Below are 11,145 nucleotides of genomic sequence, written 5' to 3' on the forward strand. Positions count from 1 at the left end.
CTCATGTGTCTTGCTTGGATGAGTGCAGCTCCAACAATATTTAAGAAGCTCGAGATCAGCCAGGACAGAGCAACCCAAGTGTTTGGTACTACATCCACGAATACCATTACCTCCACTGCCTTTGGACAGCAGCAAACTCCCGACCTTCCCCTTGCCCACGACCCCACCGCAACCTATCAGGCAAAATCACTCGCTCTGCCCATGCCCTGACTGCTTCCGGTGATCTGCCCTGCGCTGCCTCCAACCTCATTCCACCAGCCCCGCACGGCCCAGTACTACTGCTCCCCAAGACCCACCAGCACAACTACCCCGGGCCGACCCATTGTCTCGGCACGCACCTGCCACACTGAACTCCTCTCGTCCTACCTCGACTCCATCCTCTCCCTCTTGGTTCAGGCACTTCCCATCTACGTCTGTGACACCAGGGCTGCCCCCCTCCCCTCCCACCCTCCCATCTCTTCAGTAACTTCCAGTTCCCTGGCATTCAGCACTTTACCTTCCCTTGTACATGTCCATACAGACAAGGATGGCCTTCAGGTCCTCGGCTTCTTCCTCCCCAACAGATCCATCCAGTCCCTCTCCACGAATACCCACCTGGCCGAACTGGTCCTCACCCTCAATAACTTTTACCTTTGAACTCTTCTCGTTTCCTCCAAATCCAGCGGGTGGCCATGGGCACCCGGATGGACCCCAGCTACGCCTGCCTCTTTGTCGGCTACGTCGCACAGTCCATCTTCAATACCTACACAGGCACTGTGTCCCAACTCTTCCGCTGTTATGTCGATGACTGCATCGGTGTAGCGTCCTGCACCCAGGCTGAACTGGAGCGGTTCATCGACTTCACCCTCAACTGCCCTCATTCACTTGGGCCCATCTCGGACACGTCCCTGCCATTATGCGACCTCGCCATTTCCATCCCCGGCGACAGTCTCCAGACGGACCTTTATTACAAATCCAGAGACTCCCACCTCCCACCCAATATCCTGCAAGAACGCCATCCTGTTTTCCTAATTCCTCTGCCACATCTGCTTGGACGAGGAGACATTCCACTCCCAAGCATCCCTGATGTGCACCTATTTCAAACATGCTTTTACCTCCTCTGTCATCCAGACAGCCCTCCACTGCACCATCTTCATTCCCCATTCCACTGATTTATACCCCACCCCCTCCGAATGGAATAAAGACGGGGACCCCTTGTCCTCACCTAATGCCGCACCTATCTCCGCATCCAATGCATCATCCTCAAACACTTGTACCAACTCCAATTGGACCCCGCCATGAAGAACGTCTCTCCCTCCACACCCCTCTCTGGCTTCCACAAGGACCGTTTCCTCCGACAGACTTTGGTTTGTACCGCTTTCACCACCAAACCCCCGCCTTCCACAGGTACCTTCCTCCAACCAGGAAAGATGCAAAACTTGCTGGCACCCCACCCCACTCTCATCCATCCAGGGTCCAAACAGTCCTTCCAGGTGAAACAGAAATTCACCAGCCTGTCTTCCAACCTAGTTTATTGCATCAGGCATTCCCAATGGTGGTCTTCTGTACGTCGGCGAAACGGATGTAAACTTAGGGGGTGGTTCATATTGCCATGCATCTTAGCCAGTCACCGCCTATTTTAATTCCCCTTCCCACTCCCTTTCTGACATGACCATCCTTGGCCTCCTCTGTTGCCACAACAAACAACACCGCAAATCAGAGGAACAACACCTCACCTTCCCCCTGGGCAGCTTACAGCCCAGAGGAACCCACACTGAGTTCTCCAATTTCAAATAACCCTCCCCCACCCCCCCCCCCTCCCCCATCCCCCTGACTCCCTTCCCAGCTACCCCACCACCACCATTGCTCCTGGCCCCCAACTGGATTCATTCCTCCGTTGACCAGCCAGGTTGTACCCTTCACCTATCCCCATTTCACCACCCTGCCCCCAGCACACCCTTTATCTGCAGCTCCCCCTTACACCCACCCACAGTCCTGAAGACTGACTCCACCTGAAATGTCGACTTCTCCACCTCCTGGTGCTGCTTGGCCTACTGCGTTCGCCCAGCCTCCTGCTTGTCTACTTTGTATTCCTGAGTCTGCTGTTCTTTTGTCTCTCACCGAGTTTGCCCGGTTGCAGCAGTGTGTACCATTTACCATATTGCATTGGAGAAATTGTCAAGGGTCCCTCAGACAGCATCTTTCAAAGCCACGACCACTACCATCCAGGAAGTCAAGGGCAGCAGGTGCATGGAAATGCCATCAGCATGAAATTCACCTTAAAAACACACGCCATCCTGACTTGGTAATGTATCACTGGTCCTTCACTATGGCTGGGTCAAAACCCAAAGTCCCTCTCCAACAGTACAGTGGTTACTTTGTTTGTAGAAGGAAGCTCATTACTATCTTCTCCAGGGCAATTACAAATGGGTAATAATCCATGAATGAATACAAAAAAATTACCAATACAGTAATTTAGCCATGTAAGGTGTATCATCGAAACCCTATAAACGCGGAAACAGGCAATTCGACTTATCGAGTCCACACCGATCACTGAAGAACATCCCACCCAAAGATGTGCAGCTCAGGGTGAATTAGCCATGCTAAATTGCCCATAGTGTTAGGTGCATTAGTTAGAGGCAAATGGGACTGGGTGGTTTACTCTTCAGAGGGTCGGTGTGGACTGGTTGGGCCGAAGGGCCTGTTTCCACACTGTAGGGAATCTAATGTAATCTAATTTTGCTGTGTAAGGTATTTCAATGTATCATAGAACCCCTCCAGAGCAGATACAGACAATTTGACCCATCGAGTCCACACCGAGCACCAACTGAACATCCCATCCAGACCCAGACCCACCGCCTATCCTCATAACCCTACATTTCCCACAGCTAATCCACCTCGCCTGGGCACTATGGATGGCTGATCCACCCAACCAACATATTCTTTGGACTGTGGCTGGAAACTGGTTCACCTCGAAGAATGGGGCGATCGTGCAGTCTCCACACAGACAGGTGGAATGGAACCCAGATCCCGGGAGTTGAGGCGAGTGCTAGCCACTGAGCTGCCCCATATAGGGCATTGTGATATTCATTTCACTTTCTGACAAGGAAGGAACTCCAGAACCTAAATACAGCTTTTCCATTGGATGTAATAGGAGCAGTGTGACTGGCATAGCTGTCTCGCTGAAAGTTGCACTTCTTCAGACTGCAACCTGGATTGTAAGTGAGGATGTCCTATATGTCAATCAGGCTGTCAGTGTCGCCTGGTTGAAATGGAGCAGTGGTTGCTTGGCCTGGTTTGGGAAGCTCAGCAGCAAAATGGAGGTGCAACTGCTCGCACAGCAGCTAACAGCTTTTTACTGAACTCCCTGTGAGCAAAGAGGCGCAAGACATCTCCTCCTTCACCCATCCCAGACTCTGCAGGAAGTGTTCACCTTCCCAGTCTTGCAGTCACACCTTCTCCTTCTAGGGAGCGTCAAATTAGACCAAATTTGTCGCCGTTGGGTTTTGTTGTGAGTTTACGCAGATTAAAAGAGCACACAATTGTCAGATCAGTCGTGAAGTCCAAGCTCAGGTGGACGGCTGTTCTTGTTTCGCAAACTGCTCAGGACCATGGGTCTTCCACTCTCGCCTGTCTTTCACCGTTTTCAAATATCCGCTGCGGCGCATCTGCAATCATTTTGTGACAGCCAAAATCAAAATATAACCACGCAGACCCCTATTCCTGCAGATCTCCCCTTCCAGGTTGCTCTGACCGAATGGCCAAGATATTGACATTTTCTCTCCTGGACGTCACCATTTAGAGTTCACTACGCCCCAGCAATTTCAAATACATCACCTGCACGTGGAATTTTTAGCATACATCTCAACATTTACACTTCAAAGGTCACTATTTTATTCCACGCTTCTTTACGTATTGTCCAGGCCTCTGGGGCATACAGGTCTTATCCTGTTAGCGTAAGGGTAAGTTTTCTTATTGTGAATACACCCTTTGCCCTCGTAAAATGACTTCTGAAAGTTTAACACCGTCCAAATCCTGGACGTTAAGAATTAACAATCCATTGGGTTCTGGTCTTGAAAGTCTATAGCCTTAAAACTTGCCTTTAAACATTCAGACTAAAATGTAACGCTGAATTATAGAACACATTTACTGCACTAGAAAATAGACTGGCAGGAAGGCTCAGAAAAAGAGGGGGAACTTAAAGATTGGGACACTTGGGCTCACCAAGTGATAATGGATGCTGTAAAACCATGAAGAAGGTTTGCCTCAGCATCGGTGAACCTGTGTGAACAGGACACCAAGTGATAACATTCACAGCCATTCCCTTGTGAAATTAATGACAGTGTTTGAATCTGACCCTGAAACGAAACTCTGTGGTATCAAAAGCTTTGTAAATAACGGTTGGATCATGTTCACTATCATGGACTCTCATTACTCCTTGTAAGTGAGGCAGACACAGAGAGAGAGAAAAACAACTTGCTGTTTTTACAGACCAAGACTGCCCCACTGTAAATTCTAACTCGCCAGATCTTATGTCTTACTTGAATTTGAATCACAAACTTGATAGGAAGGCATGTTTAATTCAAGACTAATTAATCATTTGAAATACAACCTCGCAGTAGCATTTCAGCCTCAGGTACAGAATGATTCTGTGCTTAAGATAAAAAGCAGGAATCTGCTCCAAGCTTAAAAATATTCTGAACCTAACATTGAAGAGATTCTGAACAATCTGTCAGGAAGCCATTTTATTGTCGAAAGTTTGCCCTCCTTGCTCAGAAACCATTTCATAAAACAATGATATCAGACATGTGAGCTGTGCAAGGTGACTATGAGCTCTCCAATTAGCTCAGACTGGACCTCTTTATGATAGGAGTTTATCTCGCTAGCAAGCTGGGTATGTTTTTCCCACCTGATGGATAGCTCAAGGCCTGTAGGAGTGATCTGTCAAGCGCGCACAGATCTGTCAGTTAACTTTTCTTCCTTGCGAATTATTGTCTTTCACTGTTCTCTGTCTAATTAAGAACGTACAATGTTTTTGTGAACTTTGTATAAAGGAAGCCACTTAGTATCAGTACATCGGAGTAGTCTGTTGGGGCACTGAGGACCGGTACCCTACTCTCCTAGGTTATTAGAACCTAGCTAGTTTAGCGTATAGGTGTCAGTGTTATATTGTAACAGTGATGCTATTAGTGAATAAAGGGGATGACTAAAATTATATTAAACTGTCTGTAAGAGGTTTTTATTCCAGATTTCCAAAGAGTACAATTTCCGAGACAGACCTGTAAAGCCTCTCTCTTGGTTCGAGTCCACAAGGGATTCCCTGGGCCGTCTCAAACCTGTACTTTAACAGTGTCTTGTACTTAAGTTTCTGTCAAGCTCTGCTCAATCTTACTGACATGTCTTGTAATTGTGGTGGGAATAACAAGTTCTCTTTGCGTTTCCCACTCTTTTGCTTGCCCTGACTGCTGCAACAAAACATTACCTCAGGATCTGTTTTTGGACCATTTCTGTTTGTCATTTTTATAAATGACCTGGAGGAGGGGCTAGAAGGTTGGGTGAGCAAGTTTGCGGATGATACAAAAGTCGGTGGAGTTGTTGACAGTGAGGAAGGATGTGGCAGGTTACAGTGGGATATAGATAAGCTGCAGAGCTGGGCAGAAATTTGGCAAACGGAGTTCAATGTAGGTAAGTGTGAAGTGATTCACTTTGGTAAGAGTAACAAGAAGATGGGGTACTGGGCTAATGGTCGGATACTTGGTAGTGTGGATGAGCAGAGGGATCTTGGTGTCCATGTACACAGATCTCTGAAAGTTGCCACCCAGGTAAATAGTGCTGTGAAGAAGGCATATGGCGTACTGGTTTTTATTGGTAGAGGAATTGAGTTCCGGAGTCCTGAGGTCATGTTTCAGTTGTACAAGACTCTGGTGTGGCCTCATCTGGAGTATTGTGTGCAGTTTTGGTCGCCATACTATAGGAAGGATGTGGAGGCACTGGAACGGGTGCAGAGGAGGTTTACCAGGATGTTGCCTGGTATAGTAGGAAGATCGTCTGAGGAAAGGCTGAGGCACTTGGGGCTGTTTTCATTGAAGAAAAGAAGGGTAGGGGTGACTTGATAGAGGTGTACAAGATGATTAGGGGTTTAGATAGGGTTGAACATGAGAACCTTTTTCCACATATGGAGTCAGCTATTACGAGGGGGCATGGCTTTAAATTAAGGGGTGGTAGATATAGGACAGATGTTAGGGGTAGATTCTTTACTCAGCGAGTCGTGAGTTCATGGAATGCCCTGCCAGTAGCAGTGGTGGACTCTCCCTCTTTATGGGCATTTAAACGGGCATTGGATAGGCATATGGAGGAAAGTGGGCTAGTGTAGGTTAGGTGGGCTTCGATTGGCGCAACATCGAGGGCCAAAGGGCCTGTACTGCGCTGTATTTTTCTATGTTCTATTACTGGGTATCTACATGGACTTGCAATCGTTTGAGGCCTCCATATTGGCAACCTTGCAGAAGGTCTCCAGGAATATGTTTCCAGTTTGTCCACTACTTTTTGTCATTTATATAAATGATTTGGATGTGAGCATAAGAGGTACAGTTAGCAAGTTTGCAGATGACACCAAAATTGGAGGTATAGTGGACAGCGAAGAGGGTTACCTCAGATTACAACAGGATCTGGACCAGATGGGCCAATGGGCTGAGAAGTGGCAGATGGAGTTTAATTCAGATAAATGTGAGGTGTTGCATTTTGGGAAAGCAAATCTTAGTAAGACTTATACACTTAATGGTACGGTCTTAGGGAGTGTTGCTGAACAAAGAGACCTTGGAGTGCAGGTTTATAGCTCCTTGAAAGTGGAGTTGCATGTAGATAGGATAGTGAAGAAGGCGCTTGGCATGCTTTCCTTTATTGGTCAGCGTATTGAGTACAGGAGTTGGGAGGTCATGTTGCAGCTGTACAGGACATTGGTTAGGCCACTGTTGGAATATTGCATGCAATTCTGGTCTCCTTCCTATTGGAAAGATGTTGTGAAACTTGAAAGGGTTCAGAAAATATTTACAAGGATGTTGCCAGGGTTGGAGGATCTGAGCTACAGGGAGAGGCTGAACAGGCTGGGGCTGTTTTCCCTGGAGCCTCAGGCTGAGGGGTGACCTTACAGAGGTTTACAAAATTGAGGGGCACGGATAGGGTTAGTAGACAAAGTCTTTTCCCTGGGGTGGGGGAGTCCAGAACTAGAGGGCATAGGTTTAGGGTGACAGGGGAAAGATGTAAAAGAGACCTACGGGGTAATTTTTTCATGCAGAGGGTGGTATGTGTATGGAATGAGCTGCCAGAGGATGTGGTGGAGGCTGGTACAATTGCAACATCTAAAAGGCATTTGGATGGGTATATGAATAGGAAGGGTTTGGAGGGATGTGGGACTAGATTGGGTCAGGATATCTGGTCGGCATGGACGGGTTGGACCGAAGGGTCTGTTTCCGTGCTGTACATCTCTATGACCCGATGAGCTTCCCATCCCTGTGCTCACAAGCAATCTTTTCGGTTAACCGTAGGCCACTCCTTGGACAGATACCTTACCCAGGTAAAGTCCAAAGACTGAAATCAAGCTTCCTCGTTCTTCCCATCAAAATGCACCACTTCACACTTAAACGTTTTGAAATTAATTTGCAATTTACGCAACCTGGCCCGTACACTTTATTAACACCTCTCTTCCTCATTGTTAGCTGAGACTCCAATTTTGTGGAGGATTTCCACCTCCACGTTGTCAAAGGAAATGGTAAACAACAGTAGTCCTAGCACTGATGCCTGATGATCTCTACTTGCCACCCTACGCCAATCAAGTTGATATCCTTTGCCCTGACTCTCACTCTATTTTCCAGTGTAGCCAGCTTGCTATCTGTTCTGCTTGTCATCTGACCCCACGTCTTAATCATGAGTCCATTACGTAGTGGTACTTACCTAATATATTTAAAAACAATCCATATGTTACATCTACTACTTTCATTCATTCTTTGTTACTTTTCCAATGAATTCCAAAAAAGTTAGTTTATTTTATGTCATCACTTTTTCTTCTCCATGTCCCCTCTCTAACTAAATTCACTTCCCTTCAAAATGAACCTCTCTCTCTCCCTTGAATAAATTGCTCTGGTCCTGGACTGACTTAAGTGCTTCTCAGCCACTATCTGACAATAAATACAACAAGGACTAGAGTTAAAGGTTATTGACGTGTGATTACTTTGTGGACAATTTGATTGATAGCTGATATGTTTGTAACTTTGAATTGACTCAGAGTCCGAGAGATTCCCTACTCAGGCGACTGTCTGTGTGGAGTTTGCACGTTCTCCCCGTGTCTGCATGGGTTTCCTCCGGATGCTCCGGTTTCCTCCCACAGTCCAAAGATGTGCAGGTCAGGTGAATTGGCCATGGTAAATTGCTCGTAGTGTTAGGTAAGGGGGTAAATGTAGGGGAATGGGTGGGTTGCGCTTCGGCGGGTCGGTGTGGACTTGTTGGGCCGAAGGGCCTGTTTCCACACTGTAAGTAATCTAAGTAAGTAATCTAATCTAAGATGTACAGCACGGAAACAGAGCCTTCAGTCCAACTTGTCCACGCCATGCAGATATCCCAATCCAATCTTGTCCCACCTGCCAGCACCCGACCCATATTCCTCTTATTCATTTACCCATCCAGGTGCCTTTTCACTGTTCTTCTGAGTAGTTCAAGTCTCATTGTGACTACAACCATTTATGGTTTATATAGGCTCATCCTCCAGTCACAGAATCAATGTCATTATGGCTTTCTCCTGTCAAATCAGACAAAGGGGTAAAAGTAGGGGAGTGGGTCTGGGTGGTTTGTTCTTCCCACAATCTGGGGAATCTAATCTAGGCTTAAAATGAAACTACTTGGCACACTTTCCTCATTCCTGAAGAAGGGCTCATGCCCGAAACATCGATTCTCTTGCTCCTTGGATGCTGCCTGACCTGCTGCGCTTTTCCAGCAGCACATTTTCAGCTTTAAAAAGAAACCGTGCCATGAACTGTTCACATGTACATCTTTGGTTTAATATGTTTGGTGGGCTTTTTTTTTTAAACACTCAGGTTTGCAGATTCACGTTCTATTCAAACATAGGGTACAGAAAAGTCGTGGAGGACACATTGAGGTTCTGTTGAGGTTATTAATTTTCAGGACTGAATAGTGCCTTTGACAGAGTGTCCATCAAAAAGAGCATTGCTCTATGACTTGAGAATTTACAAAGCGACAAACAAGTGACTGCTGCTGTTAACACTCTTCACCGTTACAAAATTGCTGAATATTTAACTCTGTCAGAATCCTGCAGGTTAAGAGGATGCCTGAAATCCACCTTCCCACCTAGTCTTGGATTAACGCACACATTAAAAGTGGCTACACACTTAAGTAAAATCAGCGTAGTTCCAGAGGACTTTAGGGTTGCTTTCTCATCAGAGCGATGACTAATGGTGAAGTTAACCTGAGGTCTACCCCATCACAGATGGGGGAAGAGGTTGAGAAGGACACGGTAACCTCAGCCGGTGCGGGAATTGAACCCGTTCTATTAGTGTCACTCTGCATTGCAATCCGGTTGAGCCACCCCCATAGAAACAGCTGGTGCCGATACGATCTGCAAAGGTGAGTCCCATCCCACCCCGACAATCCTGGGGCGTCAGTTGTGAACCCGCTGGTGTGCGATCAGGTGGGACGAGAAAGCGAATCGCTTCCCGCGCGCGGAGTCGTCGTACGGCCTCTCCCCAGTGTGACTACGTCCTTTTGAAACCCTTCTGGCATTCTGAACATCGAAAGGGCCTTTTGTCAGAGCGGACGAGTCAGTGGACGGTGAGCTGGGACGAACACACGTAGGCCTGCCGCAGCAGGCTGGAGGATGATGTGAAGTCCTTGCTGCACACCGAGCGGACGACAGGTCGCTCGCGGGTGTGCACCCGCTTGTGGGTGGTGAGGTGGGGGGACGAGGTGAACCCCTTCCCACACACCGGGCTGGGGAAGGGCCTTTCCCTGGTGTGGGTGCGCCGGTGCTCGGCCAGGGTGGGTGACTGCCAGAATTTCTTGCCGCACTGTGAGCAGACGAACGGCCTCTCGTCCGTGTGGACCCTCTGGTGCAGCCACAGGCCTAATGTTCCTGCAGACGGGGCAGGCGAACAGCCTCTCCCCAGTGTGACGGGTAATTGTATTCCTTCCCTCAGTTGGAGCACTTACAGGGTTTCTCCATGCGTTATGTGTCCTCTGGGGTGCAATCTGCGTGCAGGCCTGACTCGCACTTGTAACAATCCTGTGGTTTAGTTTGTTAGCCATCACTCTCAGACAGAAAAACGCGCATTCGGTTTCATCCCACTGTGAATGATGCAATGAGATCTCCCACCCACAGCTTCCGACCTCATAGTCCAGGAACCCCGCACTGCCCAGTTCTACCTCCTTCCCAAGATCCACAAGCCTGACCACCCTGGCCGACCCATTGTCTCAGCATGCTCCTGCCCCACTGAACTCATCTCTACCTACCTCAACACTGTCCTATCCCCTCAGCCCAGGAACTCCCCATGTATGTTCGAGACACCACCCACGCCTTCCACTTCCTCCAAGACTTCCGTTTACCCAGACCCCAATGCCTCATCTTCACCATGGATATCCAATCCCTCTACACTTCCATTCACCATGGCCAGGGCCTCCAAGCCCTCTGTTTTTTCCTCTCCCGACGTCCCCAGCAGTACCCTTCCACCGATACTCTCATTCGTTTGGCTGAACTGGTCCTCACCCATAACAATTTCTCCTTCAAATCCTCCCACTTTCTCCAGACTGGATGCTGCCTGAACTGCTGTGCTCTGCCAGCACCACTAATCCAAAACCCTTCAGGTTGTGTGACCGGTTAAAGCTCTCTCCACCATCAATTCATGGAACACTCTCACCCAGTCTGTGTAACTCGGTAAAAGGTCTTCCCACAGTCAATTCACAGGATTGTTCACCTGAGTCTGTGTGCATTTCTCTCAGGCAGGCAGGAGGCTAGAAGAACACAGCAAGCCAGGCAGCATCAGGAGGTGGAGAAGTCAACGTTTCGGGTGTAACCCTTCTTCAGGACAGTGCAGACAAAATCTTCCCATTCCACATCCAGCGCTTGATAAATCATATGACGTTCTTGAAGTGATGCTTGTTTCG

The sequence above is a fragment of the Hemiscyllium ocellatum genome, chromosome 27 (genome assembly GCF_020745735.1).
Source record: "Hemiscyllium ocellatum isolate sHemOce1 chromosome 27, sHemOce1.pat.X.cur, whole genome shotgun sequence".
Classification (NCBI taxonomy): domain Eukaryota; kingdom Metazoa; phylum Chordata; class Chondrichthyes; order Orectolobiformes; family Hemiscylliidae; genus Hemiscyllium; species Hemiscyllium ocellatum.